Source organism: Lissotriton vulgaris, chromosome 5 (assembly GCF_964263255.1).
Source record: "Lissotriton vulgaris chromosome 5, aLisVul1.2, whole genome shotgun sequence".
NCBI classification, from domain to species: domain Eukaryota; kingdom Metazoa; phylum Chordata; class Amphibia; order Caudata; family Salamandridae; genus Lissotriton; species Lissotriton vulgaris.
Genome location: NC_141693.1, coordinates 347,247,219 through 347,271,090, shown reverse-complemented (window position 1 = coordinate 347,271,090; position 23,872 = coordinate 347,247,219). Strand labels below are relative to the sequence as shown.

The window sequence follows — 23,872 nt, the reverse complement described above, 5'->3', positions numbered from 1 at the left end:
GCACCCCGTGGCTACGTCGTGGCCATTCCGCGAGCAATCATGGCAGTCGCTCCCCACCGGAAGTCTGCGGGAGTCGGGGGTCCCGGTGACTGTTGTAGAATCTTCAAGGCTGAGGGGACGCTTTTGGGAATGGGGCCTATGCCCTAGCAGTCAAGCGTCCGAGTTCCACGGTTGCCCAGAGCCATCCTTGCAGGCCAGGCCCAAGTCTGTGGAGCCGACCCCCATTTCGTGAGCTCCGTGGCAGCCGCCTGTCGCTGTACCGCAAGATTGGGTGCAATCCCGTTGGATGGCGGGTGAGACGTTGTAATAGCAAGAGCAGGCGCAATTCAGCTTGACGAGCGAGGCACTGTGTCGCAAGAGCGGGCGCAAGTCAGCTGGTCGAGTGAAGCGCTGGGGTGTAGCTGAGAAACCTCCACCTGGGGAGGTGAGGGAGGCTCGTTCGCGCCGCCTCTCCCTTCTAGTGCACCCCACGCCGTCTCCTGGCGCAGGAATATGTGATGGTCGGACTAGGGCACCGCAGGACGTGTCTTCAGGTCAAACGGATTGTGGGACAAGGTCCAGAATGGAAGAGTCACTAAAAGGCAAAAAGTTCCGCCTGACCCCGGGAGCCGGCCGCCTATGTCGGGGGCGATCTTAGGCCACATCAGGGCAACAAGACTTGAGGAGGGGGCAGGAGAAATCCCGGGAATGGCGGCATGCATTTGGATCGATGTTGCAGCAGGCTGCCATGTAAATAGTTATTTAATAAAACGTTTTACCCTGTTACTTTGCTGGTGTGTTGTATATATTTATAATATTTGCATAGGGTTTGTCGTTATTTTGGGCGGGGTGGGCGGCGGAGCCGAGCTGTCTTGCAGCCATTATGGTGTCGAGCTCAGTTCCTCTCACTAGTTTCGTATTTCTTATGAGGGGTTGTTCCTAATGTTTCTATTTTAGCGAGGTCAAAAAGAGATCCCATTAGTGGCCTACTGATTTTGCTTGGTTCCTTTTGTTTTTTTTAACGATTTTTCACTATCTGCAAAGACTAAACAGAGTATTGTGACTCTGTGCTTGTTTGTAAATAGAGAATGAACCAAAGAGAACCAATTCCAAAACAATAAATGCTAGGATAACAATCAATCAAATGGAGAGGGAAGCAGGCACGACGGATTACAACGGGGTCAAAGGCCTGCGTTACCTACCCTTCACTATCTGCAAAGAGAGAATACTCCTAAAAGAAAAGAGGGGGGGGCAGCGTTCAAAGCACATCAGCGTGCATAAACACGGAAATGTTTTTACCTACCACGTACTTTACATTTTAAAGCTTTTGATATTTGCTATTAAAAAACCATTGAAATTCACTGAAAAAACCATAGGTTATAGACCATATATAGTTAGGAATTAGCATTTACAAAACCTTGAAAATTCACTGAAAAAACCATGGGTTATAGACCATATATAGTTAGGAATTAGCATTTACAAAACCTTATTTTACTCACACAAAACCATTGAAATTTCATATATAGTTAGTTGCACTAACTATATATCGCGCACCCGCAATCCACTGCTGATCATGTCACATATTACATCATTCATGACATGGTCAGTGACATCACTGATGACATCTCAAATGACATCACTGATGACATCACTGATGATATCTCAAATGACATCACTGATGACATCACTGATGACATCTCATTTGACATTACTGATCACATCACTGATGATGTCATTCATGTGATAATACGATGAACCTCTTCAGACTCTAATATAACCTTAGAGACACTCAGTGTAAACAGACACTCACAGACTGTCACTCATCCATGGAGTTACTCACACACCTAGTCAGTCATGCAAAGAATCAATCACACCTCCATTTCCTCAACTATACAGTTATACACACCTTACTTATTCAAACATATACTAACACATATTTACTCTCTTATACAATCCCTGATACAGGTTCACAATGATCCATACAGCCACTCACACATTCACTGGCTCTTATGCACAGTTATTTGTATATGTCAACTCTCACATGTGCTGTGTTTTACATATGTACTTACTTTGACATGGTAGCACTGATATATCCATACACTCACCAATACACTCATGCACACAGTCAACCGCCCATACAGCTGTTTCCACATGCACTTTTGAACCCATACATCTAGTGAATCAACTGCTCACACATCTATGCACAGAGTCATACACCTCCCAGCCACCCACACACACACTCAGTCTCCCATACAAATACTTGGGCAACCAATCAATAACCCATATAGTTACTCATATAGCTACTGATCAACACATGCAGCAGTTTACAGAACAACAGACATAATGATGCACAAATTAAGACAGTTTAGTTACTAACCCATGCACTCAGTGAGACACATTTAATCACTCACTCATACAGTCATTCATGCACCTACTAAATCCTTCATCCAGACACTTATACATCCACTCATTCTTCAATATGTAAGACATATTTTAACTTTACAGAAACATACAGTCACTGGATGTTGTCATCAGTGATGTCATCAGTGATGTCATTTGAAATGTCATCAGTGATGTCATCAGTGATGTCACTGACCATGTCATGAATGATGTAATATGTGACATGATCAGCAGTGGATTGCGGGTGCGCGATATATAGTTAGTGCAACTAACTATATATGAAATTTCAATGATTTTGTGTGAGTAAAATAAGGTTTTGTAAATGCTAATTCCTAACTATATATGGTCTATAACCCATGGTTTTTTCAGTGAATATACATATATATATGTTAAGTAATAATGATTATATTAAGATTTTTATATTTTTCTAAATTAATAGTTATTCACATATGTAATGTGTTTGAAGTGAAGTAGTTTGCCTACTCTTGCTTAGACTGTTACACAAACTGGAGTGGGAATAGTAAATCGTACCCCTCTGAAGTCCAAAACTTTTTCTACTGTTGCACAGACAGGACTGAGAACAGTAAGGGCTCCATTATGATGTCGGGCGGATCGCCACCACCATGGTGGCGGTGGCGATCCACCCGACAGATATGCCCGCCCGCCACCCTTTTCCCCCCCGCCACATTACAATGGCGTGGGGGACCGAAGCGGAGACAAACACCGCCCGCCACTTTTCCGCCCCGGTCGCCTTGCGGCCGGGGCGGAAAAGTGTTCATATGGTGGCGGTGTCTATCAGACACCGCCAGCCATATTTGCATGCGTGTGTATAGGTGCCTTTCCGCGGCGGCGATCCCGCCACGGAAAGGCAGGCGGTCGTTGCTATTGGGGGCTCCTGCGGGCCCCCATGGTGAAGGCCGAGGTGGGGGTGCACGGGGGGTACCTTCATTTGCATATACAAAGCGGCAGGCACCGCGCGGTGCCTGCCGCTTTGTATATGCAAATGCTAAAATGCATTTTTAGCATTGTGGCGGGCGGTGCAGAGTGCACCGACCGCCACAATGCTAAAAATCATAGACCACCAACAGGGCCTGGAAGCATGCAAGTATTATTCAGATGCACGTCCCCTTCATTTCAAAGAGCACAGCAAAATGCTTCTTGAAATGGTAGAATTTTGCCTCTTGTAATGTTTGTTACTGCATTAGGCATGATACATCATAACATAATTTGTTAGAGCATTTATCTGACAAGCATGAAATGTGATTCTAGGCTGAAATTTTCAACATTAGGTTTCATTTGTACATTTATGTTTTACCGTTCCAAGATGTCTGCCATTGAGATATTGAGACAACAGTCCATCATTTGTGTCCATGTATTGTAACTTTATTTAACACTTTTGCACACATCAACACTTACGTGAGCAAGGCTTGTGTCAAGCCGAAACATGTTGTAGGTGTGAATAAACACCCTTGGACTTGGAATTCTGGCGTGGCGTGTTGGTTTCTGGGAGCGCAGCTATTTGGAACTTTGTTGGAATTGAATTACGGCGTGCTCGGTAGGAGTGCGCACCACCTCCCATGGGGCCATCTGCAGTCAGACGGAGCAACTTTGGAAAGGAATATATATATATATATATATGTAGTGAGCAAGGCGGACTCGTCCGTTGAAACGCGTCTGGTTGTATCGTATAGAATAAATACTTTCTTTGATCCACATCCCACGGAGTTGTGCCTGTTTAATAAATATGAAACCAGGATTGGCGAGATATATATATATATATATTTCACTAAAAAAAACATAGGTTTCAAGGACTTTATAGTTAGTTGAACATTTGACTCATATAAAACCAGAGAAATTCGACTGGTATAGTTAGTTGAGCTAACTATAACTCCAGCGCTGTTTAAATATTTTTCATATATATCTATGCCAAGGTGTATTCAAGAATGAGTGGATTTACAAGTGCGTGAATGGATTATTTAGTAGGTGCGTGACTGACTGTATAAGTGAGTGCTTGAACATGTCTTACTGAATGCATGGGTTAGTGACTAAACTATGTGAAAGTCTGTATTAGTCTCTCAGTTGGTGTGTAAGCGGCTGCATGGGTTGGTGAGTAGCTATATGAGTTTCTATATGGTTATTGATTTGTTGTCTGAGTATGGGTGCCTGAGTGTCTGTGTGGGTGGGTGGGAGGGCGTGTGACTCTGTGCATAGATGTCTGTGTGTGATTCACTGGTTGTATGGATTCAAAATGTGCATCTAGGAAGGGCTGTATGGGTGAGTTAGTGTGTATATGGGTGTGTTGGTGAGCGAATGAATGTCTCAGTGATATATGTGTAATTACATATGTTTGAAGGCAGTATATGTGAGTGTTGGAATATATAAATAACTATACGTGAGAGTAAGTTATTTGAAGAGTGTGTGTATAAATGAGTGTCTGCTTGTATCAGTGATTGTATAAGACAGTAAGTATGTGTTAGTATCTGCATAAATAAGAGATGTGGTGTATATAAAAAACGGAGTTGGTGTGTATAACTGTATACATGAGTAAATTGGTATGTGATTGATTCTTTGCATGACTGACTAGGTGTGTGAGTAACTCTATGAATGAGTAGCAGAGTGTTACTGTATGTATAGGTGTGTGAATGCATATTATAGTACCGTATTAATGAGTAACTGCATGTATAAGTGACTGGATGTGGGACAGACCTAGGAAATAGTGGGTGGTATTTAGTATCTGGCATTGTTGTGTGTATGGTTTCAAAAATAGTAGTCTGTATTTTAGAGTGTGTGTATCAAACTTTTTATTGAAGCATCAGTATATGCATCAGATTTTCACATGGATGATGTCATCAGTAAAGTCATTTGAGAGGTCATCAGTGATGTCACTGACCATGTCATGAGTGATGTAATATGTGACGTCATCACCAGTGCATTGCGGGCGCGCAAGTTACAGTTAGCTAACTAACTATACTAATTCGAATTTCTCTGGTTTTATATGAGTCAAATACTCAACTAATTATAACGTCCCTGAAACGTTTATTTTTATTGGTGAATTTCTAAGGTTATTTAAATGCTAATTCCTAACTATAACGTCTGTAAAACCTATGCTTTTTTTTGTGAATTTGAAAGGTTTTTTAAATGTTAATTTCATATTTTAAGGTTTATAAAACCTATATTTTTTTCTATGATATTTTTAAATATTTTGGAACTCTATTATACTTTTTTTTTTACTTTAAAAATAATGTAATGTTTTATATCTTCCCCCAAAAAATTGAGAAAACTGCACTCCCATAGCGGTAGCGTACCAAGCTCCATCACCGCTTGAATCCGATCCACTATATTGCTAAACTCGTAAATGATGCGCGTTTTGTATCCAACGGGTATGTGACAACGTGCCCCGTGGAACATCATATACGCATGAAGTCGCCCCAGCTGCTACTTTGGCATTCGACGGGTACGCAGTACCAAGCCACGCATTATGTCATCTACGCGCCCGCTGTGCATGCCGCCAGGTCCTGTGTTACGTCACAGACATATGGTGTCGCACCGGGTATGCCATTCCATTTTTTTTTTGTCTCAAAAGTATATCTAAATAACTTTACACAGTATATGACAGCAAGCGATAATCTAAAATATTTTAAACATTTATATATTTCTAACTGTAATAAACTTATATTATGACTAGCAGCCCATCCCGACATTGTCCGGGTATGAATTGCTGCCGGCCAGTAGTTTACTGTTTTGTAGGATTGCGTTTTGATACCATTTCTTATCTGTCAAAGGCCTGTGAAACGCTCCGATTCACAGTGCACTGCTGATGCACTTACGAGTGCGCGTTCAGTAGTGTGTGAACTCGAGTTTCCCTACTTTATTTTTCCTTGCAATATTATATAGTGTGAACTCGACAACATGGCATGAGCACAATTTACATTACAGAAGAACACATTCATTTGTGGTAGGCACGGGGAGACAAAGCGATTTGCCTGGAATCACAGGATGTTGAGCTGATGCCGAGATTTGAACGTAGCTCCCCAGCTCTAAAGTTCGTTATTCTAGAATTTGTGGTGGGAGGAGTGTCTAAAAGTGTATGTTGGTGCTGGCCATCAATGAGAGAGACCTGTGCATTTTTCAAATGGGTGGTTAAAAAATATGAGTATGTTGCTGGAGATGTGGGCCGCCGTGCCACCAATGTACTTACCGGGGGAGGGTAAACACCCAGTATTCCGCAACTTTCTTTCCGCATACCATCACTCCGCATACTTTCATTACAAAAGTACCATGACTCCGCAATGCCATTATAGCGCATGGCATCACATTACATTTTATTTGCTTTTACTGCGCATACATTTACAACGAAATTTGTTGTAAATGCATGAATGGTAAAAGCATGTTTTTTTTAATGTTTGGATAAGGTAAGTATGGGTATAGGGGTATAAGATTTGGGGTGTTTCGATACTTTAAGGGTTCAGATATAGTTTTGGGTTATGGGCTACAGGGGTAGTTTCAGGGTTTAGGGATAGGTATGGGTTTTGGGGTACAGGGGTATTTTTAGGGTTCATGGCTAGGTTTGGGTTTTGGGGTATAGGGGTATTTTTAGGGTTAAGCGGTAGCTTTGGGTTTTGGGGTACCAGGATATTTTAAGGGTTCAGGGCTATGTTAGGGTTTTGGGGTACAGGGGTATTTTTAGGGTTCAGGGTTAGGTTTGGGTTTTGGGGTACAGGGGTATTTTAGGGTTCAGGGGTAGGTTTGGGTTTTGGGGTACAGTGGTATTTTTAGGGTTCAGGGCTAGGTTTGGGTTTTGGGGTACAGGGGTATTTTTAGGGTTCAGGGGTAGGTTTGGGTTTGAGGTACAGGTGTATTTATAGGGTTCAGGGCTAGGTTTGGGTTTTAGGGTACAGGGGTATTTTTAGGGTTTAGGAATAGGTTTGGGTTTTGGGGTACAGGGTATATTTATAGGGTTAAGATGGGTTAGTGTTTAAGGGTGTTGGGGTATTTTAAGGAGTAAGGGTGGGTTATGATTATGGGGTGCAGGGGTATTTAAAGGGAGCAGGGTGGGATTAGCACACAATATGAGACATGGCATGAAGGGCGGAACGTACCACACGCCCCCAGTGTTTGTCACGCCCCCAGCACACGCCCACAGCACAACGCAGACACGCCCACAAGGGACTACTTTGCTGGCACGGTTCTTTTACCTCTTAAATGAATATGGTGGGCGTCTGCATAGCCTATGTCCTTCTGCTGCAACTGCCCTTTCAAACGCTGTATTGGGTGTTGTGATTGGTGCTGGGGTTCCTGAGATTACCCGCCGCAAAGGTTTGGGCTTTCTCTTTATTATATTAGTATGGATAAATATATTTTCTTAAAATCGCATTGGGTGCGGCCTCCTTGCACACTCAGTGCGGGATTGCCATGTGACCTCATAAAAAAGCATTTGATTGCTTCATAACATTTCCCATTGTAACAGTTGGATGACCTCACCCATTTTAGTCATTCTCTCTATAGCTTTTGATGAGAGACACCTCTTCACCTTAAACAACTTTTTTTTAAAGTTTTTTTTCTGTGTACACATATCTTATACTGCACACAAATATGCAACGATCATCTTGATCAATATTCATGGTCTCTACTTAAGCCTTCCACGTGTGATGTCCATGCATCTGAAATGTTACATCAAAAAACAAATGTGTGTTACACGATTCCCCTGGTGTGTGCGTGTGCACATTATTGTGCTGCCTTTCGGCCTGGCTACTGGTGGCTCTAAGGAGTATTATCAGCCACGGGCAGAGTGAACATCCTAGATCACATGTGACAAACAGTAAACAGTAATGTGTAGATTTGTATTGCTGTACGCTCTGTTGTCAGGCTTTACCAATATAGTAGTGTGTTATATGTGAGACTTTCAGAATCACGTTTGACATACATTGCTTGACTGTAATGTGCATTATCACTGTGTATGACGTAGCCTCACTGCTGGTTTTCCCTCCATCCGAGCACATTCACATGTGTACACTTTGCGATAGCAACACTTTCAATAATACCGCACACCATTGACATGCATGTCTGCGCATATCCACATCCTTGACAACGACATGGGATGTTCTCCATTCAATCTTTTCAAACAGAGTCTCATTAGCAATAGTTGCGGTCCTCCCGATAGATGCTACATTAATGTAAATTGCGCATTCTGCAACGTCAAAACTGCAAAAGAAACACACATAAGTAAACTTCCTAGCCAGGCAGGAACTGAAGAACGCCCAGATCCCCGGAAAAATTATTCACCCCCCTACGCTGGCCTGGCGTACGCAAGCCCAGCCCACTTTGCGTACATATAAATAGGATAACGACAACGTCACATGGCTCAGTTCTTCCACACTGCCTCAGGTGATATGGCCGCATCCACCTCGCATATCACAATGCGCAATCAAAAAAAGGGATCCTTGAGGTGTACACCATTCTGGCAATCAACACTGGTTCTAAATTGTGAACCCTACTGCCCGTCGTTTTTCCAAAGGGAATCATGAGGTGTACACCATCCTGCAATCAACACTACAACTGAATTGTGAACACTGCTGCCCGTAGTGTTTGCACACACAACAATGACAGCAGGTAAGCAGTGGGGCCTGGGTGCACAGCAGCTCCAATTGAGCGCGGTGCTGTGGGAGGAGTGGGCTGCATCAGCCTGAGTGTGCAGTTGCGAACAAGCGAAGTTGCCCTGCATAATGATGTGATCTCTGACCTCATTCAGTCACATCTCTGTCTCATTTTAACGACCTGCTGGACCGCACTGTAGGCCTGAACCAGCAGGCAGCGCTACTCTATAGACATGTGTTGAGCACAGTACTGCCGGAGGGGTGGGCTGCATAAGCCTGGGTGCGCAGGTGCGAAAAAGCGGTGTTGCTGTGCGTAATGATGTGATCTCTGACCTGATTCAGTCTTGTCTCTGTCTCATTTTAAGGAGTTGCTGGACCATACTGTAGGCCTGAGCCAGCGGGCAGCGCTGCCCTACAGACATGTGGCGTAGGCTTTTAGGACACTGTAGTGAGCTCTTTACTAAGCGTACATGCACACAGGCTTCCGCCACTGCATTACACGCGCACATTATGCTTCTAGCATGCGCTCTGTTCCTTTGTATGTGAACCTTGGTATAACATATTATTATTTAATCTTGTGTATTGTCGTGCACTCCAACTCCTCTTTGAACCACGATTACCACTAACAGTTGGTAGATCGTACTTCAAAAACGAAGGATGCACTCAACTGGTGTTTTCTATTAAGCTTGAAATAAACCTTCATGTACCTCCAGGCGTTTCCATCATCAAATTATTTCTCCCTTTTCAGACACTGAATTGATTGAGCCAAAATGGGCGGAGCGGGTGCTCACCCCGTGATGAGGACCTCTGCATTCTGACGCCTTCCATCGTGTTATCAAGACACTGTCCCCAAACAGAGACCTGCTCTCCCACCCTACAAAGGTACCCCGGAGTCAGAGCTTGCACTTGCACGTCGTTGGAAACACCAGTGGTGTCAGGTGAGTAGTAAAGCCTCGGTACGCAGGACCTACAATTGAGCACATTGCGGGGGAAGGTGCTGGGGTGCAGCACCCTGGGTGCACAGGTGCAGACAAGCGATGTTCCCGTAGCTAATAATGTAATCTCTAGCCTCATTCATATGTTTCATTTTAAGGATTTGCTCGTTCACACTCTTTCTCGCGGACCCCAGCGTCCTAGACAAACGGGTGACAGGACGTAAACACTGAGGGCTGGGTGCAGTAGGCCGACGCTCTGTCTTCTCTGTAATTTTGACTCTGCCTCCCCTTCTCCCTTCCACCCACTCTCTCTCCCTCCCATTCTCACTATCTTCCTTTCATTCGGACTACCTTTCTTTTCCTCTTCCACCTGGCACAGATAATTATGTTTCATTTTTGTCTTTCAGGTTTTATACGCTGCTTCTGGAGGAGTCCCACCCACGTATTTCATGTTATACTGTTGTTTGTTCTAATAAACTTGCGTTTATATTTATTTGTGTTGTTTTAATAAAGATTTGTTTTCTCCAATAAATAAGTGTGTGTAGGTCTTCTTTTTCTGACAACACTTGTCTGTAGTTTATTGTCAAAATCGTCTGTTCATTGGAGGTTTTGAGGGAAAACATTTGTAATTTTGCAGTGCACCTACCAAATATAAACCTACAGACTATTACATAAAAGAAGCCTGTGTAAATCTACAACTGCAAGGGTTATATGCGTGTATCACTTTATAACACCATGAGTACTGCCAGTGTGATTGCAGAACCAATAAGGCACTCCCTAGGACCACCGCGGTTTCAGGGACTCCAAAGGCCCACCCTGCATATTTAAGAAAAGCCCCGGAGGGTGGCGATCCCCGGACTTCAGTTGGCCTTGAAGCCCCACGAACAATTAGTAAACAATACGCGGGAAGGTGGCGATCCCCTAGGCTACCAAATGTATCTGTGCCCATCCGCACCTAATTTACATGTGACATTAAGATCCCCAGTCCTACAGAGACCCCACAATATAATAATAGGATTACCCAGGGAACATTACCCACCAGGAGTGTCATTTAAATCAACGAGTGAGACCCCGCTTTTTTTTTCTCCATTTTTACCATCCTTATCCGCTCTATTAAAGCGATACGAGGTTTTCCTCCTCTCGCTTCAACTAGTCAAACAAGGATTTGCTATCACAGGGTGGAAGCCATGCTTCCACCCTCTAATAGCAAACATAAATGTCCCGTGAAAGGATGCCCCATGTGAAAGGATGCATTGCTGGAGTTGCATCACTTTTGTGACACACTCCAGCAATGCATCACTACGTCTAAGCACTTTAAATTATTATTTTACTGTTTCACTGGGTTTTTAACAAGGTACGCTCCCCGGTCCGCTCCCCGGTGCGCGTACCGGGCACTCCCCCCGCGCAAATCGTAAAATTTTATTTTTTTATTTTTTCTATCGCGGGGCCCTTTTATAGCCCCCACATCAAACCTAGGGGGTCAGGGGGGTCTACTCTGCCCCCTTATGGTCAATTCTCCCTTTGTTTTTGCCACCTCTTGTGTCTCAATCCTACTGAGACACAAGATGGTAGCCGCTTCGGACTGTTTGGAATGTTTACAGACACCCGAGAGCCAATCAGCTTTCCGCGCGCAAGTCGCGTAGCGCGTCCGGAGCGCTCCCCGGTGCGCGTACCGGGGCGCGGCCATAGATATATATATTTTTTTTAACCTAAATCACTCAAAATGCACTGGACCACATATCTCGAGACATAGAAAAGGCACATAGGGCTACCAGTCCCTACAATTTTGCCAAGTTTGGTGGAAATCCATTCAGCCGTTCGGGCTAAAAGTGAGGTCGACCGCCCTATGGAAATTAACATGGGGAAAACATGTTTTGGGACCCCCCTTTTTTCTCGGCCCCCGCTTGACAAATCCCCCCCAAACTTTCAGGGAAGGACCGGGGCGCCGCAAGGCAAATTTCAGGAAATTTTCAGGCAGATTCCTCAACCGGCGCCAAAGTTATTCACAATAGAATGTTGAGATTTTGTATTGAAAATAATCCTAACTATAACTATCTACTGGCGACCGCCAGTAGGTAATATATGTATGTGTGTTTATATAACTATATATTTATATATAGTATTAAATGTTAGAGTTATTTAATTAACATCATATTAATAGTATATATTTAAATATTTATTATTTACTACTTAAGATATATTAAAACAATATTGGTGTACCTTTTTCAACAATATTAGTGTGAAATTATTTTTTAAAATATTTTTGTACTTACCATTATAAGGAAAGGGCCCCAATATTTTTGTAAACAATATTTTTGGCGCAATATTTGTGTTGGACAATATTGCTGATTTTGATATTGTGTCGGTGATCCCTGTGAGAAGCGTTTAATTCAATTGATATATGAGACTCAGAGTGGGTCCCTTTGGTCTGGAGGATTGCACCATGTTTTTAATCATAGTTGCAGAGCAGGTCTTTTTACCTATTGTATGCACTGGGTAAGTGGCCTGCTGACCTCGGTCCTTTCACAAACTCCCTAAGTCTTACATAGCTGGGGCCCTTGCTACATCCTGTGCACATGGATAATACACGCATGTGGTATAGGTAGATGGTAGTATGAACTAATGGAGTTTGTGGATTTTATGACTGTTAGTGGAATCCATCTTGGACTGCCAGTGCAAGCATACTGTACAAGATGATGGTTGGAGGTATCTTGTCAGACTAGCGTTGTGTATCGCTAGCACCCCTGAGGCTTTTGTATTACAACAGATTCAGAGGTGTGGGGGAATGGAGACAGTGCTCCCTTTAGATGTGAAGAAGTGACCTTCTGCAGTATCCCGTCTTTTGTTACTTCCTAGTTATGCTCTATACCATTTGGAGGGTGTTGGGAGTTTGACACACTGGTCTTCTCTGAAGTGCAGGGTTAACCGTTGTCGGGACCTGCTATTTTTTGTTCCCCCAGAAGTGCTGTTCTGAAAACACAGATTGTCTCAGGAGTGAAGACTTCTTCCCTCTTTTTTTGCAGTTTTACATAGAGAAAACTCGGCTTGGAGGCAGTGTTTACTTTGAGCCAGTTTTTTTAGGACAAGGGGAACCCAACGGATAGCTAAGAGCCATGGGTATAACTTTGTTATAGAGAGACAATGGAACTTAGCTTATTCAACATATACACAATATATAGTATAGGAACTCAATGGAAGCTATACAATTCAGGTTGTCCTGGCCCAGCCGGGGCATGAGTTTATTACCAACAAACAATGTCAGATATACAATACAATTTTTCAAGACACAAGCCTGTGCCGTACTGACAAGAAAGGAGGAAATAGATATAGGGTGAAGAAGAGGGTGATTTTCAGGCAAGGAAAGAGAGCAAAGACAGGGCACTGCAAAAAATGCAAAGATTGCTGGCAGTGTCGCCTGGAGTGGAATGTACACAAAATTTTTTTAGAATATTTCAAGTGTCAACCCACTCTTGGGTGTCGACGTTTCGATCCCTAAAAGCTCTAATAGATGCACGGGATCATCATCAGGACTTATTTAAGTAGCAAAACATGCCTGAATGAGCAAAGCCTGTTTAGAGAAAAAGAACAAAAAAGAAGAAACAAAGTTTTTTACAGATACTTAGCCATCAAAGAATTCATAGAGAACTAACTGCCCATATTGTAATTACATTCGAAATCGCGGTGCGTGACCCAGTGCATGGTGTTTTGTGTTGAGTAAAAAGATTAAAACCTACAAAGCTAAACAATGCATATTGTCATAACTTCCGGAATCGCAGTGGCATGCGTGAGGTTCATTCAACTCTGGGGCTCCGTGGTGATTGTGAGCCTAGTCTAAGTCTGTTTGGCAATGCCAAGTGCCCTTGTCTATAGTTTAGCAGATCCGTGAAGGGGATAAGGTCAGACGGGTGGTGAGTCTAAGCAGGTCTTACAATTCAAAGTCTATTGAAAATTACCATCTCAACAAAACAATGGGACAAAAACAGTTTTTAACGTACCATATGGTTGAGCTTACACATAAGATTCAATGGAGTTCAATGGTTGTCTCAATATGATCGTGTTAAAACTTCAACAACAGTCTGAGGGTGGCTGCACTATAATCAAGGAATCAGATAGGGATTTAGAGCCGGGAAGTTTCAAAAGCCAGTGAGCATATCCCATGTGGGGAAGAGGTGGTTACCTTATAAGTCACGTGCTAGCGTCGGATTCAAAAGTATAGAAACATCAATGGTACCATACTTTGTGTCAGTGTTTCCGACTCCTTTCTGGGGAATAAAGAGGAGACTCGGCTTACTTAAAAATTGCATAGTGGTGGCCAAACCGTGATTTAATCTAGGACATATGCAGGTTACTTACAAATTTACAGTTTCCAGGCTTGCTTCGCCCTGGGCTTCAGCAATGTGGATATCGGGCGCTGAAACAAGGATTATAGAATCAGCATGCGCGGAATAAATGCTGCGCCCGGTTCGGTAATGGGAGACAGAGCTTGCCGCTGGGCACGAGCGTTCCACTTACTTGGTCATAATATGCCAGCCGCCTCTCCCAGGGGTGCTCGGACGATGCCGGTTACAGAGTGGAGGCATGTCCGCGGGAGTGGTTTGTAAGACAGGCTCCGATCACGTGATGTGAGCGGAAGGCGTCATTTTTAGCCGGCAACTACGCTAAGGTGTCGGCCATCTTTGAATGGAGGATGAATAAAGGGCTATGGATAGACAGTATAGGGTGTTCAGGAGCACTACTGCTAAGATGAGGGCGTTTGTGGATTTTATGACTGTTAGTGGAATCCATCTTGGACTGCCAGTGCAAGCATACTGTACAAGATGATGGTTGGAGGTATCTTGTCAGACTAGCGTTGTGTATCGCTAGCACTCCTGAGGCTTTTGTATTACAACAGATTCAGAGGTGTGGGGGAATGGAGACAGTGCTCCCTTTAGATGTGAAGAAGTGACCTTCTGCAGTATCCCGTCTTTTGTTACTTCCTAGTTATGCTCTATACCATTTGGAGGGTGTTGGGAGTTTGACACACTGGTCTTCTCTGAAGTGCAGGGTTAACCGTTGTCGGGACCTGCTATTTTTTGTTCCCCCAGAAGTGCTGTTCTGAAAACACAGATTGTCTCAGGAGTGAAGACTTCTTCCCTCTTTTTTTGCAGTTTTACATAGAGAAAACTCGGCTTGGAGGCAGTGTTTACTTTGAGCCAGTGGCTTCCGGTGCTAGGCACCGGCAATTAATTGTTAAATCCAACACTTATGACAGCTGCCACATGGTGGCGCTTTCAGTCTAATATAGAAATAAGCAGAACAATAGTTTATTATTGATAAAAAAAACTTTAGTTGTCATTGGCAGCGCTGGCAGGGGCAATGGAGGGTGCAAACTGCAGTGGCCTCCTCACGAGGGCCCTGGCACTTCTTTTTTTTCCACATTAAGCACTGATTGGAGTGCCTTACCTGAGTACTAGTTGCATTAACCCAAGGTAAGATTACTGTTTTTAGGTACGGTGAGATTAAGGGCCAGATGTAGGTCGCCAACCGACCGGTAAATGGATTTTGAGATGTAGGGCCCTTCATTTTACAGATTCGGTAAATTTACCAATTCTGTAAAATACCGAATCGGTAATTTGACCGATTTGGTAAATTCCAGATGTAGGTAGTACTGTTTACAGTGCTACAGGCCTTCAGAATTCGGTATTTTACCACCCAATCCAATTGGGTGGTAAAATACCGAATTCAGGTGTACATGCACATCTGTGCATGTAGACCTGTGCCATGTGACACATAGACATGCCCCTAGGGCATGTATGTGTGCCACATGTCACACAAGCCTGTACTTGGGGTGCTAGAGGGTGTCAAAGTGACACCCCCTGCACCCTTGCAGGATTCGGTATTTACCGATTCGATAAATACCGAATCGGTATTGCCCATTGATTCCTATGGGCTTCAAGGCCCATAGGAATCAATGGGCAATACCGATTCGGTATTTACCAAATCGGTAAATACCGAATCATACAGATTCGGTAATTCTGAAATAAGAATTACCTACATCTGCCCCCTTCCGATTTACCGACTCTTAAATACCGAATCGGTATGAATCGGTATTTAAGTGTCGGTAAATCGGAATTACCTACATCTGGCCCTTAGTGATTTGCCCAGAATCACAAGCTGTTAAGCAGATGCAGAGACTGGGACCAGATTCCCCAGTTCCAAGGTCGGCCAGGTAACGCCACATCCCAGTGGCGAATCTAAGCATCACTTCCTGGTCGGAAATAAGGGCTCCGGATCAGATTCGGCAAGCCCGAAACCGATTTGGAGCCCTTCCGAAAGACATCGGAATCAACCCCTTGGTCTTCAGAATCCAACCTGCATTTATACCACCTGATCTAACTGTAATGCTCCCATTCTAAAATAACCTACTTTTTTAAACATGATCATTTATACAGCCTTCAAATATGCATTTTCTTCTATGTCTTACACGGTAAAGAAATTTTGACATGTAGGTGTTTCCTTTTTACGGACACACTTCTACCCCAGAGCATGAAAATAAATATACACTCTCAAAAATTGGAAGTGTGTGCTTAACTTTACACATTCAAGATTAATACACTTCAAATGTTGCTCTTCGTAATCCACATTTCTATTCAAATTCAGAGGCATAAACCACATACCAACTCACAATAAGAAGTTAATGGACAATTATTTCACTGGGCAACCATTTGCAATGCAATATGTGTCGTATTTATGGGAGTTTGAGCTATTGGCATTGTAATGACAATAGCTTAAATTCTCGCAAATGCGAGACCTATTGCATTGCAAATATTGATTGTTGTTTACAACCGCCCCATGCTGCACTTTAACGTTAATAGAGGCCGCGTCCCCTTCTTCATACGAGCCGTGTGTAACGGCAGGGGCGCGGCCGTCATTAAAGTGAAAGCGCGGTACAGGGTGCTTTTACAAAAAAAAGCATATGTTTGTCAACTTGACAAACAAATGCTTTAACCTCATAGATGCGGCGCAAATATCCCTCCCCAGTGCTGCGCTGTCCATTGGAACTAGTGCTGAATGGACGTCCAATGGTCGTGCGCAGCACTGGGGAGGTAGTGCTGCCGTCGGCCAACGCCCCGACGCAGCAGTTAAGGGGTTATTTTGTAAAAACACTCCATGCCTCAGTTTCACTTTATTAGTGTCTGCGGACCATTCTTTGGACGCAGCTAGTCTAAATAAAGGGGAGCAGCCTCTATTAAGGTGAAAGTGCAGCATGGAGCGCTTGTAAACAAGAATGAAACAAGTGAATAAATAGTAAAAACAACAACATGCGGCTGCGTTCGGTGCTGCAAATAAACCAAAAATGCCAATACTGATGATCATTGAAATGACTTTGCAAGGCACGAAAGCTACTAGTCAAAATGTGCTAACATCGCCCCGTGTTCGCACGATACCTTGTTTCAACCGGTAAGACCTTTTTTTCCCTCTTGCTGAAGCAGTGCAAGTTTTAACAATTATGACAGCGGGTTTCATTTATATGTTTTGTGTTGGTTTCTTTGATTTTTTTCAGACCTCATTGAAACTTTATTGATCACTTTTGGATCTACAAAATAGGTAAGGTTTTAATCAGTCTGTCGCTTGGAGGTGTAATGCTTATTAGTATGGAAGCTAGAAGATGTAAATACAGTTCTGTTTTTCTTTTCTAGTTTTTGGTGGTCCTAAGGAGAACCCCATGATTGAAGGGGTTCGAAACGCGTCGACATCTTTTTTCTCTTTATTGTTATCAAACAAATGCATTATTAAGACAATCAGGGCTGGTTATACAGTATTGAATAAGTGGTTTAGTATGTCATTATTGTTTATCATTGAGTTGTATATAACCAAGCCTGTTTAGATTTTACTGCATTGTTTTTGATGTTAGGTCCCTTGTTCCGTTCTATTCAAGGAAAAATTGTTATTTAGGACTTTTAGGGATTTCTTGAGTATGAGTTTGATTGTGTAGTGTGAGTGAAGAATTGTGGTTTGAATGTGAAAAGGTGTTTGAATGGATGTGTCAGTTTGTGTGATTTAGGTGTATATAGATTACATTTTTGATTGGTGTTCTTCTTTGATTCTTCTTATTAACTGTGGCTGTGTTTTTCTTTAGAAAAATTGTGTATGAAGGAAAAAGAATGAAATTTTGAAAGAAATAAAGTTTATTGATTAAACATGGCACATTTTGACTAGTAGCTTTTGTGCCTTGCAAAGTCATTTCAATGATCATCAGTATTGGCATTTTTGGTTGTTTCGGTTGTTCATGGGCTCAGCCTTACTGATTAGAGCCACACCCATTGTAGTTCTATTGCAAATAAACCAAAGGCACGGCCGCCACTGTGGCGTGCCGTGCTACAAAAAATAAAATAAAGGTTAGGCGAGAGCGTGTCTTGCTGCAACAGCAGGCAGACGAAAACAATTGAACAAATAGCACTCTGATACTATAATTAAAGCCTACCGAGTACTAACACAAGTAAGAGGGCTGGTCCTTATAGGAGGTTACAAGATGAGACAAGGCGGTACCAAGGATGAACTACTAAACCTATTGACCAATGAAAAGCTACAGTTTGCAAAGGACAATGACCAAAGCCAATGGAAAATAGGGGCAGGGAGTGGGCGGAGCTTCAAATCCATACCTGAATACAGCATGCCTGTACTGTTCTAAGTCTTCCTCGGTAGGGCCACAAGCAGTCTCAGCGCAGAGATACCCCTTTTGGGGTGATTTAGGCACTATACAAGTCGCATAAATAAATAAAATAAATAAATAAAAGGCCTCACAGAGCAGTGCATGCGCTGCCCAGGCTTGACCTAAAAAGGGGTGGCATTAATGTTAAATGTTCCTAAGAGGACATTCTGAGAGTATTTTTACCATGGTATGGATGTAAAGCTATTTCCAAGTTGCTGCAGGAGGACATTAACACCTTGGCTGCTAGGTGTTTTCCCCTCCTATGCTGAGATTTCATTATTGCTTTAAAGGAGTTACTGCATAATGATATGTTTTCATCACATGACAATTGCTCAAGGCTGTATGTGTCAGGCTACCCAGCTGATATCTGCCAGCCTTTCCCGCCACCATCACCTTACTCCCAGCATTCATGTCCAAGTCTGTGTGCAGCAATCTTTGACCTTTGTGAGTGTATACCCTTAGGTCACAGATTGAAGACTTATCGGCTCGATGTATATGTTGGCAGTATGTATACTCTGTCGCAACAGCAATAAAATAAATATACTGCCAACATAAAGGTCTGCCTGCCTGATTTAAATGCCGGCAGACCTTTGGTTGGACCATTTCGGTATCTACTCCGTCACTGCCGTAGGCCATAGGCTGCCGTAGGCCATGGGCTGCCATAGGCCAACCTCCACAACAGAGTAAGGGCCGTCAGAGAAATGGATGCATGTCCACACCTGCAATCAGGGTGGGCAGACATGTAGCTACTTTTTTTACTGTCCATCACCACCAGGAGGGATAGTTAAGACCAACTATAATGCTCCTCTCGCCCTGGGAGATGATTTCTATGGCGAGGGGAGCATTACTGTTTTAAGAAAATCCAGTTTGGGGATTTTCATTTTGAAAGAAAGAATATTGTTTGGTGCAGGGTTGCGTCATACTGATGCACCCCTGCACAAAACATCAAGATGCATTGATGGCGGCTCCTGGCAATGCATTATAAATGATCACCTGGTTGGCGGTGATTTATAAATTTGGCGAACGGTCGCTCAGTCATGGTTACCAAGTAATTTTCTCTGACCCCATGGCAGAACGACGAGCTGACAAAATATACATGAGGCCCTGAGCTAGATAACTCAGCGAGGTAATATGCCTGCAGGTGTTGTGTAAAAATGGAGGTCACATACATTGATCACCAGTAGTAGCAAAGCATCCTTCTAAGGACAACATAAGATTTACTTTTAAATTCATTAATAGTTACAGATGGTACTACACGACTTGGTTGTGCTAGTGTTTTTTTTCAATGGGATAAAGAGAAAAGCTTGCTTCTATCAATGAAACCACTGCCTTTCAGGAAGGACTATCGATCGTTTCCTCTGACCAGACAGAAGTGTCTGGTCCTGGTCCTCACCCGACCCCTACACCCCTGCCCCATAAATAGAGGAAGGTGACACAAAGGACCGTTAGTGTTCTCACTAATCCCCTATCGGCCATCCCAACAAAGGCCCAGATTACACTTCCCATTCAAACAGTGCCACCCGACCGCCACCATCCATTAGCGCTCATAAAATAAACAAAAACATCTCCTCCTCTCAGGGTCCAAGACACAATGGAAGACAGGCTGCTGCCCTGCTAGGGACAGAGGTCAAAGTGTCGACTGGACACAAAGGGGACATTTTCAAACCTGAAGGGGAGACTCGTGTTCCTCTTTACCCACTCCCTCCTGACACTGGATGTGGCAGGTTTCCCAAGACCATTCTCTCCTTTTTCCATCTTCCCCATATATATGGATGCTTCCATTTCATCCTTCAAGAGGTATAATTTACCATGATTATTCATTTGGGAGTTTTATATAGCGTTAAGTGTTACTTGCGTGCTATTTCCCAGTTGTGATGGGCAATACCTCATCTTCATCGCCGAGTCTCTTTTGTCATGTTATTGGCGTTTGTGCATTTTGTCCAGCACATTTCCACTGATTCTACAGCCTCTTGTTACTGTGGCTGTAGGGGCACTGTGTTGCCCCCTTGCTCTGGATTGTTTTTGTCAAAGTTTGCTGCACACAGACTTGGACATACATGTTGGGAGTAAGGCGATGGTGACGGGAAAGGTTGGCATTTATATTTTAACAACAATGGTCCCATGCATAGATAAGTACAGGAGAAATAAATATAGACACAATGGAGCTATATTGAGTAGCGTGATTTGTCCAGCCGGACAGGGATCACAGATTTTTACTATAGAATAAATTAAACAAGGAAAATACCTTACATTCACAAAGAGTGAGACACAAGCCTGTGCCCTCACGCTTACAAATTGGCAAAGTAAGAAGACAGAAAAGGCAGAAGAGAGATGTTTAGGCAGAAAGTGAGCGATTTCTGAGAAATGAAAAGTAACAGAAATTCAATTACACCATTATATGCATATCAGATTCGGTATACATTCACATATATGGTGTTACAACAAGTCGACGGCGTTTCGATCCCTTAACCATAATACATGGGATCATCATCAGGACAAAAGTATTATGCCTAAGGAGTAAATTACACAATAGCCTAAAGAAAGGAAGGAAAAATTGGAATCTATCAGCGAGAGAATATCACAGCAAAGAGTATTCGGTGACATCAAGTGAATAAGGTGAGTGAGAATTCCTTAAGGGAACAATTAATCTAAGCATGCGTAATCTTGTCAGTGAAGGTCATATGGAAGTACGGCGAGTGTCTAAGAGAGTGGTCAACCGCTGGCGTGTATAAATCACAACAAGGATGCGTAAAAGATTACAGTTTCAATAACAGTGGCCCTATACGGTTGTCATCGCAAGTGCAGATGCTCAAAAGAACATATTAAGAACCATATTCAAAAACATCACATGCAACACTGTTTTATACAAGGATTATCCAGTTTTGGTGACAGTCAGCATAAGGGTGGTCATTGTGAGTGCAGAAGATTGGGGGATTGCTTAGGGTCTGTGCATGACTAACCCGTGAATAAATGAAAGTGTGGGACGGGATGGCTACCTGTTTTGAGCGGCTAAGCGAATTAACTGAGGAATGTGGCTTGCTTAGCGAGGCCGGCGGCTGGAAAGGGTTCAATGCCAAGTTTGTCGCACTGCTGAAGGAAGGAGGAGCCATTCAATAATGTCCAACCAAGAATATAATTAAAATAGGGTCTATGGCGTTTGACTTACCCGGTTAATGCCTGAATTGGGCACTGAGTAAGTTACGGACTAATATCCCGGCAGTTCGGCAGCTCCAGGGCAGGGCTGTCAGCCGGGCGTTTGGACTCCTGCGTTGGGGAACTTCCGATGGCCGAGTGGGGCGTATGGATACAAGAGCCTAGAGGGAGGAATGGTGAGGGACGGGAGATTAGGATGTGCAGTGAGGAAGGGAGTGGCGGGACACGGGGACAGCACAATGGGCTAAACTTACTGAGAGAAGGTTCGAGTGTGAACCTTAGTTTACCAGGCTGGGTGTCGCGTAATTAGATGCCCGCAATGGGGAGAATTGATATCAGGTGCCAGGAATGAGGCGCGGGAGCATGAGCCTGCAAGTAGGAGAGAGACAATAGCCGGCTGGTCAGGGCGGATACTTCGGGATAGGAGTGTCACCGACGTACCATAGCGACTGCAGGACTTACCCAGATAGAGGGCTTCGTGTATGAATCCGGCTGTGTCCCGGGTTGGAGGGGAATCAGGAAGTTAAGCTAGGAGGTGAAAGCTGATAGGCGAATGGAAACAGCCACAGTGGTCATAAAAATAAAAGAGGGACTAGCGGCGGCCATCTAAGGTGAGTGAGTTAAGGCAGGGAACCAGGAAGTGAGAGATTAGAGCCTAATGGTCATAGAAATAAAAGAGGGAGATGCGGCGGCCATCTTACGTGAGTGAGTGAAGGCATGCATAGAGACTGCATTAGCATGCAAAGAGACTGCATTAGCGCAGAGTGATTAAAAACAAAATATAGACACAGATACAAGTACTGCAGGATTTCGAGTAACAGTTGACCCAATAACAGTAGGCTGGTCCATTCCTCCTGTAATTGGGTCATGACCTTTGTGTGTGTATACCCTTAGGTCACAGATTGAAGACTTATCGGCTCGATGTATATGTTGGCAGTATGTATACTCTGTCGCAACAGCAATAAAATAAATATACTGCCAACATAAAGGTCTGCCTGCCTGATTTAAATGCCGGCACCTTTGGTTTGACCATTTTGGTATCTACTCTGTCACTGCCGTAGGCCATAGGCTGCCATAGGCCATGGGCTGCCATAGGCCAACCTCCACACAGAGTAAGGGCCGTCAGAGAAATGGATGCATGTCCACACCTGCAATCAGGGTGGGCAGACATGTAGCTACTTTTTTTACTGTCCATCACCACCAGGAGGGATAGTTAAAACCAACTATAACGCTCCTCTCGCCCTGGGAGATGATTTCTATGGCGAGGGGAGCATTACTGTTTTAAGAAAATCCAGTTTGGGGATTTTCATTTTGAAAGAAAGAATATTGTTTGGTGCAGGGTTGCGTCATACTGATGCAGCCCTGCATCAAACATCAAGATGCATTGATGGCGGCTCCTGGCAATGCATTATAAATGATCACCTGCTTGGCAGTGATTTATAAATTTGGCGAACGGTCCCTCAGTCATGGTGACCAAGTAATTTTCTCTGACCGCATGGCAGAACGACGAGCTGACAAAATATACATGAGGCCCTGAGCTAGATAACTCAGCGAGGTAATATGCCTGCAGGTGTTGTGTAAAAATGGAGGTCACATACATTGATCACCAATATTAGCAAAGCATCCTTCTAAGGACAACAAAAGATGTACTTTTAAATGTATTAATAGTTATAGATGGTACTACACGACTTGGTTGTGCTAGTGTTTTTTTTCAATGGGATAAAGAGAAAAGCTTGCTTCTGTCAATGAAACCACTACCTTGCAGGAAGGACTATCGATCGTTTCCTCTGACCAGACAGAAGTGTCTGGTCTTCACCCGCCCCCTACACCCCTGCCCCATAAATAGAGGAAGGTGACACAAAGGACCGTTTGTGTTCCCACTAATCCCCTATCGGCCATCCCAACAAAGGCCCAGATTACCCTTCCCATTCAAACAGTGCCACCCGACCGCCACCATCCATTAACGGCTCATAAAATAAACAAAAAATCTCCTCCTCCCAGGGTCCAAGACACAATGTAAGACAGGCTGCTGCCCTGCTAGGGACAGAGGTCAACGCGTCGACTGGACCCAAAGGGGACATTTTCAAAGCTGAAGGGGAGACTCGTGTTCCTCTTTACCC

General features: G+C 43.6%; 1 protein-coding gene across 1 annotated transcript in view; it reads right to left on the bottom strand.

Annotated features, from left to right (window-relative positions):
- LDLRAD2 (low density lipoprotein receptor class A domain containing 2) overlaps window positions 1-23,872 on the bottom strand; it is a 174,225-nt gene that overhangs the window by 65,748 nt on the left and 84,605 nt on the right. The gene's annotated exons all lie outside the window — the stretch shown is intronic.